Source organism: Myxine glutinosa, chromosome 6 (genome assembly GCF_964187855.1).
Source record: "Myxine glutinosa chromosome 6, kmMyxGlut1.1, whole genome shotgun sequence".
NCBI classification, from domain to species: domain Eukaryota; kingdom Metazoa; phylum Chordata; class Myxini; order Myxiniformes; family Myxinidae; genus Myxine; species Myxine glutinosa.
Window position 1 is genome coordinate 185192273 of NC_136266.1, and position 9103 is coordinate 185201375.

The 9103-nt window shown below is 39.3% G+C and overlaps 1 long non-coding RNA gene across 1 annotated transcript in view; it reads left to right on the forward strand.

Annotated features, from left to right (window-relative positions):
• The window catches only part of LOC144892703 (uncharacterized), a 37049-nt gene extending 29314 nt beyond the window's left edge, over positions 1–7735 (forward strand). Inside the window, exons 2-3 of the long non-coding RNA XR_013623919.1 lie at positions 1–1610; positions 7014–7735. The exon at positions 1–1610 is cut by the window's left edge and continues 2494 nt beyond it. This is a non-coding gene — a long non-coding RNA (uncharacterized LOC144892703). The remainder of the gene's footprint in view (positions 1611–7013) is intronic.
• The last annotated feature ends 1368 nt before the right edge of the window (positions 7736–9103 follow it).

Sequence of the window (9103 nt, forward strand, 5' to 3'; positions counted from 1 at the left end):
TTCCATGGGAATCGTGCACGACTTTGTACCATGGTCGTTTTTTTGCCTGCGTTTTGGTGACCTGTTTTTATCCACGTGTGCACCACTGTCGGTAGTTAGGATTAAATTTAGATAGACTCATGTAAATAACGAGATATCTAAACGAAATGCATTGATATTTCTATGGGAAATGTTCAGGAATTATTTTTATGAAGTGACGTTCTATTGCTGTTCAGTATACACACACACACACACACACACACACACACACACACACACACACACACACACACACACACACACACACACACACACACACACACACACACACACACACACACACACACACGTAACTGTGAAAAATTTACAAAACACCCTGCTACTCAAACTTGTTCTGTAACTTATCATAATAAAGCTATGTACCAAGTTTCGGTTTAATATGCAAAAGGACAGAAAACCACAGGTGGGACGAAGCGACAGATGGACTGTCCAGTGGAAGAGCAAACATGTAGTCCCCTCTGGGTAGGGCAATAATAACTCTGTGGATTCCAGTGGTGCCCATGAATATGTTCCCCAGGGGTACATTTTCTAAAACCGCAACTATATATACATTGTCTTCCACCTGTCATAGGGTCAGTGTGCTTCTTTGGTTAAATTTAACATTCCTGACTGCAAACCTCCTGACTGGTGATCAACAGGGCTGAGACAAAGTCTTCACAGGGCAGGCGACACATGTTTCTGGCAGGTTGTTCGGCAAGTGCTGCGACTCGATCTGTGCCCTGCTGCCTCGTCTAGTTAGAGGGTTTCATCGGTGTATATGTATACACATACTGTATACACTGTTACGGATTCGTCACTTCCGTTGTGGTGGTTTGCATCCACTGTAAATATTTCTGATTCCATGTACTATTATTGTTTTCAAAAGGTTTATTGTCCATGAACTGTTTTCAAAAGGTAAAAAAGTTAATGTTAAAAGAAACAGGAAACCGGATCGGGAACCGGACGACGAAGAGGAAGAAGGGGAAAAGAGGGCGGAGCGAGTGAGTCGGACAAGAAGGAGCCGAGCTACTGGCGGTCTGGAGCGAACGTTGGCGAGCAAGAGTCACGAGTGAACTTTTGGGATTCCCGGGAAAGGGATTCCTGCGACAGAGTTGTCATCGCTGTGACCGATCAACCTGCGTGTCAGGTTTTTGGCGGTGGATTCCGAGGAGAATTATCGCCGGGCCGCTACGTCTCAAGAACGGGTCGTCTGCGATTTTGACTCGTGCGCTTCGCGCGTCGAGCAAGGTTTCTTTGCTTCGTCAGCCGTTTTCACCGCTTTCAGACGTATCTGGTGTGCGTGTGTGCACCGTGGCTTTCGAAGATTAATTTGCGATTCGCCGACTGTGAGCCGTGAAAGTCTATACCCGAGGGTGTGATCTCTCAGTAGCCTGGAGGGCACCTTTGTATTTTCCAGTCGCCTTGAAGGCGCCTTTGTGCAGCTTCGGCTGTGTGACTGTACTTGCCATCCGCACAGGATTCTGGTCTCGATTGGACATCGATCTGGCGATCGCTGGAGCGAATCAACGTTGGCTTGAAGCCGGGAATAAGAGACATTGGGGAATGTTCTTGGTTCACTCACTTGGAGCACAGTGAGTTATATGTTACGAAACTGATGGTACCATCATAGGACATATTGATTGTACTTTTGATTACTATTATTGTTGTACTGTTATTCTTGTGTGATCTTAATACAATATGTGTTTGTGAGTAACAATTGGGGTGGCTTCTCCATTGCTCTTTGACATACAGAATAACACATTTTTCTGCCGTGACTCCTCTCGGGGCTCGGAAGTACACCGTGACCAGGGGGTCAGGGAGGAGCACGTAACAACACATATACAAACGGAGGTGGATACTCAGACCTGGGAGGGCTCCACTCTACCTTCTGAGAGGCCACATGTGGAGATGACAACACACACACACACACACACACACACACACACACACACACACACACATATATAAATATATATATATATATGTATATAAATAAATAAATATATATATATATATATATATATATATATATATATATATATATAAAATATGTTCACGAGGGCCAGTCAATAAGTAACCTTAAAATGGTGATATAAATTCGAGAATGTAATGTGTGTAGATGTAAACATGTTATATCTATGGGTGAGAGTCATGCGTTTTAATATGTTTTAGATCTGGCAACATTGAGTGTATGACGTCAGCAGAGCAGTTCCAAGATGGCGGCTCCCTTAGAAGCATGCACCAATTGCACCATGGAGGAGCAACGTTCTGTCACCAGTTTCTTGGGGAGTGAGGGCGTGAATCCCAGTGAAATCCATTGCAGAATGAAGATGCAACATGGTGCCGCATGTTTATTGCTGCAGCAGGTGTATGACTGGGACAGGAAGTTTAAAATTGGTGTCCAGTGTGGCGGACGCTGCTTGCTCAGGCCGGCCTCACACAACCGGCACCAGAAATGGTTGCAGGAGTTGAGCGCGTGCTTCGGGAAAACCGGCACATTACGCTGGATGAAGTGGTCTCCAAATTGAACATTAGCCCACATTAGCCCATTCTCCCCCACTCCCTTCAATCCCACTCCTCCCTCCAGGTCTTTAAAACAGCTGTTCACCACCATCTCTTATCTTCCCCCATCGAAAACCTTGATCTTTTCTACCCCCGGTAATTCACCCCAGAGTCCTTGCAGTGTTCATATGTTTTATTCCTCTCCCACCAAGTCCTCCCGATGTCCCTGCTCTCAAATGTTGTGTTTGTGTCCTTCCCCCTCTTCCCCCTCTCTTTTGTGTCCTTCCCCCTCTCTCCCCATCTTGTCTGCCGCTCCCCTTGTTTTTTGTGTTTTGTGTGTCGGTTTGTCTTTTTGTGTGATTAATGTTAGCTCTTTCACGAGCCTCGATCTGGTATACAAAAAAAAAAAAAAAAAAAAAAAAAATTAGCCATGGATCAGAACACCATATCATTCACAACCTGCTGGAGTTCCACAAAGCGTCTGCAAGGTGGGCGTCCAGACAACTTGCACCTGAACTGACAGAACGGCGAATGGACGTAAGTGAAGAACTTCTGTGACGTTACGAAACAGAAGGAGATGCTTTCTTACAGCGCGTAGTGACTGGGGATGAAAGCTGGGTCCACTACTTTCAGTCAAACGAAGAGAGCAAGCAAAGAGTGGCGCCATTCAACTTCACCAAAACCAAAAAATTCTGCACACAGCCGTCCGTTGGAAAAGTGATGCCGACGCTCTTCTGGGATAGCCGAGGCCGACTTGTAGAGCATTACATGTCCAGAGGGACCACAGTCACCAGTGCATCATACTGCGACCTCCTTAAAAAAACATCTGAAACCATCAATCAGATCAAAACGTCGTGGGTTACTCACTACCGGTGTTTTGCTGGAGCATGACAATGCTTGGCCCATACTGCCCTTGCTACAGCTGCAACAATCGAGGACCTGCATTTTGAGTGTCTTCCTCATCCACCCAACTCGCCAGACCTCTCCCCTTCGGATTACCACATCTTTGGGCCACTGAAAGAGGCGCTTGGTGGATGCACTTTCCGATTCGACCAAGAGGTCCAAGAGACGGTGCACGAATGGCTACACATACAGCCAAAATATATATATTTTTTCTAGAGGAATCCAGGCCTTAGTAAAGCGTTGCAAAAAAATGCATTGAACGCAATGGAGATTAAGTTGAAAAATAACAGTTGTTACACACGGACATGCAATAAACAAGTTGTGAAAAATATTTTAAGGTTACTTATTCACTGCCCCTCGTATACTTTTGGTCATGTAGTGTGTGTGTGTATATATATATATATATATATATATATATATATATATATATATATATATATATATATGTATATATATGTATGTATATATATATATATATATATATATATATATATATATATATATATATATATATATATATACACACATGATACGTGGCATATTTTACTGTATAATAGACACATTATACATGACATATTTTACTGTGTAATAGACACATTATACGTGACATATTTTACTGTATAATATACACATTATACGTGACATATTTTACTGTATAATATACACATTATACGTGACATATTTTACTGTATAATATACACATTATACGTGACATATTTTACTGTATAATATACACATGATATGTGGCATATTTTACTGTATAATAGACACATTATACGTGACATATTTTACTGTATAATAGACACATTATACGTGACATATTTTACTGTATAATATACACATTATACGTGACATATTTTACTGTATAATATACACATTATACGTGACATATTTTACTGTATAATATACACATTATACGTGACATATTTTACTGTATAATATACACATTATATGTGACATATTTTACTGTATAATATACACATTATACGTGACATATTTTACTGTATAATATACACATTATACGTGAAATATTTTAGTGTATAATATACACATTATACGTGACATATTTTACTGTATAATATACACATTATACGTGACATATTTTACTGTATAATATACACATTATACGTGACATATTTTACTGTATAATATACACATTATATGTGACATATTTTACTGTATAATATACACAAGATACGTGGCATATTTTACTGTATAATATACACAAGATACGTGACATGTTTTACTGTATAATAGACACATTATACGTGACATATTTTACTGTATAATATACAAATTATACGTGACATATTTTACTGTATAATATACACATTATACGTGACATATTTTACTGCATAATATACACATTATACGTGACATATTTTACTGTATAATATACACATTATACGTGACATATTTTACTGTATAATATACACATTATACCTGACATATTTTACTGTATAATATACACATTATATGTGAAATATTTTAGTGTATAATATACACATTATACGTGACATATTTTACTGTATAATATACACATTATACGTGACATATTTTAGTGTATAATATACACATGATATGTGACATATTTTACTGTATAATAGACACATTATACGTGACATATTTTACTGTATAATATACAAATTATACGTGACATATTTTACTGTATAATATACACATTATACGTGACATATTTTACTGCATAATATACACATTATACGTGACATATTTTACTGTATAATATACACATTATACGTGACATATTTTACTGTATAATATACACATTATACCTGACATATTTTACTGTATAATATACACATTATATGTGAAATATTTTAGTGTATAATATACACATTATACGTGACATATTTTACTGTATAATATACACATTATACGTGACATATTTTAGTGTATAATATACACATGATATGTGACATATTTTACTGTGTAATATACACATTATATGTGACATATTTTAGTGTATAATATACACATTATATGTGACATATTTTAGTGTATAATATACACATTATATGTGACATATTTTAGTGTATAATATACACATTATACGTGACATATTTTACTGTATAATAGACATTATATGTGACATATTTTAGTGTATAATATACACATTATATGTGACATATTTTAGTGTATAATATACAGATTATATGTGACATATTTTACTGTATAATAGACATTATATGTGACATATTTTAGTGTATAATATACACATTATATGTGACATATTTTACTGTGTAATATACACATGATACGTGACATATTTTACTTTATAATATTTTCTCTCAGAATAAGTTGAAATTAACAAAACTATTTGGTCTCCACAATTCTTTATTTCACTGTTAATATTACAGAACTTTGTTTTTGATTCAGAACGTAATCTATCCTTTTACATCAGAAAATAAAAAGAAATGGCATTGACGAAATTATTGACACCCGAGACTTAATATTTGGTAGCACAGACTTTGGACAAAATAACTGCAGCCAAGAGCTTCCTATAGCCATGAATGGGCTTCCCCCACCTCTCTACTGGCAGTTTGGCCCACTCTTCTTGTGCAAACTGCTCCAGTTCTCCCAGATTTGAATGGTGCCTTCTCCCAACTGCTGTTTTCAGATCTTCCCACAGGAGTTCAATGGGATTTAGATCTGGACTCATTGCTGGCCACTTCAGAACAGTCCAGTGTTTTGTCTTGAACCATTCCTGGTGCTCTTTGAAGTGTGTTTGGGGTCATTGTCCTGCTGCAAGACCCACCACCTTCGACGGAGACCCAGCTTTCTGATACTAGGTTGAACATTGCGCTCCAAAATGCCTTGGTAATCTCCTGATTTCATGATGCCATGCACACATTGAAGGTACCCAGTGCCAGAAGCAGCACAGCAACCTCAAAACATCACTGAACCTCCTCCATGTTTGACTGTAGGGAAGGTGTTCTTTTCTTTGAAGGCTTCATTTTGTTTTCTGTAAACATAGAGTTGATGTTCTTTACCAAAAAGCTCGAATTTGGTTTCATCTGTCCACAGTACATTCTCCCAGAAGGATTTTGGCTTGTTCAGGTGTGTTTGGCAAACTCCAGTCGGGCTTTATTATGTCTCTCTCTCAGCAGTGGGGTCCTCCTGGGTCTCCTACCATAGAACCCACTTTCATTGATTTGGCGACAGATGGTGCGAGTTGGTACTGTCGTACCTAGTGTCTGAAGGTCAGCTTGAATCTGTTTGACAGTTGATCGAGGTGCTTTCTCCACCATTCGAACAATCCTTCGCTGCAATCTTGGACTAAGTTTTCTCTTGCGGCCACGTCCAGGGAGGTTGGCTACAGTGCCATGGGCCTTAAACTTCCTGATAACATTATGTACGGTGGACACAGGAACATCAAGATCTCTGGAGATGGACTTGTAGCCTTGAGATTGTCCATAGTTGGCTATAATCTTGTGTCTGACCTCCTCAGACAATTCTCTGGTTTTCTTTCTTTTCTCCATGCTCATTGTGGTACACACAGCGACACAAAACAGCAGAATGACTCCTTTTCTCCATTCAAACAGGTTGAATGAGTGATTTTTATATTGCAGGCACCTGCATCTCACCACAGGTGAGTTCAATTCCAAAGTAAAAGAGAATCACCTGCTTGAAATCTTCTAAAAGAAGACAACTTCCAGTGCCAGAGGACAACTTGAAATTTTGAAAACGGCTTGAAAACAACTTCCAAAGGTGCCAATAATATTGTCCGGGCCATTTTAGGATTTCTGTATGGAATAAGCTAAGATTTAGTAATTTTTTCAGCTGTTTTTGTTTAATTCCACTGAAAAGCAAAGAAATACATGTGGATACCAAAATATTTTTTAATTTCAACAATTTTCTGGAAGAAATGGTGCATTATTTGAAAAAGGGCAAGGCTGCCAATATATTTGGCCACGACTGTATACGTTGACATTAATATCGGATCTGACATTCAACAACATTTACGATGATGCAACAACCGATGCAAGAAAGCAAAAAGATGGTAGAGTTTGTATGGAGTTGGCAAGTAATCACCAGTATCTTGGCTACATACCTGATCTAAGTCTTACCGACACTTTTTAATTATCTATCTATCTATAATTCCAGTAATCTCTGTACGTCTGTACGTCTGTACGTTTGTTTGTCTGTGACCGCTGTTTCTCGACAACCACGGGTCCGATATACTTTTAACTTGCCAGGTATATTGCTGGGGACCTGAGGATGTGCCTTTTCAAGGTTTCATATTAATCGGACAATTACTTACCGAGCTATGTCCAAAAAACGATTCAACCAATCAGAGAGCAGCGAACGATCGCGTGTGCCGAACGTGGAGGACACACTCTGCCTCGGATGGCACATTTGAGAGCGTATTCATTTATTTCACGTTTGCAAACTATGTTGGCGTTAAACTATGTTTTAAAACTAATAAAACCGAATTTGCGATTCATTCGCTTTCCTGCGCGTTTGTGCACGCGATGGCGATTTCTTTACCAAACTCCGGAAGCCGTTCGCTTTGGACCAAACCATTGCATGTAAATAGAGGGGGGGGATTGTCACCGTACTCGCAAGCCGTTCGCTTTGGACCAAACCATTTCATGTAAATAGAGGGGGGGGATATAATTTTAGATATAGATATAGTACGGGCAATGCCCTAGTATATATAAAACACAGTTTGTGTGTGTGTGTGTGTAATGTTACCGATAGACTCCTAAACGGAGAGGCTCACGTGCTTGATATTTGGCATAGACATGGCCATTGAGCCTGGGAAGAACATGGCCGACCTAAAAAAAATTATTTCATAATATTTTTTTACCATATTTTTACCTCAGCACATTTCAGCGAGGAATATTATGCACAGAATCTGAGGCGGTGGCAGAGCAGCGCGCTGATTCGCTCAGATGCCGCCATAAACTCACAGTTACGCATTCGCACGTAATTCAGAGCGAAAAGCGATTGCCTTTTTTCACATTTCAGCGAGGAACATTGCCATTCACACCACATAGGTTTTTTTTTCTTTCATCTTTAGATCCATATTTTTTTTCAGCGAGGAATATTATACACAGAATCTGAGGCGGTGGCAGAGCAGCGCGCTGATTCGCTCAGAGTGATCACGTGATGTTCCTTGCCGCCATAAACTCACAGCAAGTAGCATAGATTTTAGCATGATTAGCATTTAGCATGATTTAGCATGATTTAGCATAGATAGGAGCATGTTTCACATAGATTTTTTTCAGCGAAGAATATTAGACACGGAATCTGAGGCGGTGGCAGAGCAGCGCGCTGATTCGCTCAGAGCGATCACGTGATGTTCCATTCTCGCCGCCAGACCATTGAACATAAAACACAGTTTGTGTGTGTGTAATGTTACCGATAGACTCCTAAACTGAGAGGCTCATGTACTTGATATTTGGCATAGACATGGCCATTGAGCCTGGGAAGGACATGGACTACCTAAAAATATTTGACGAGATCCATATTTTTTATTCATATTTACCTCAGCGCGTTTCAGCGAGGAATATTATACACGGAATCTGACCTGGTGGCAGAGCAGCGCGCTGATTCGCTCAGAGCGATCACGTGATGTTCCATCCCCGCTGCCAGACCATTGAACATAAAACAGTTTGTGTGTGTGTAATGTTGTAATGTGTGTAATGTACGGGTC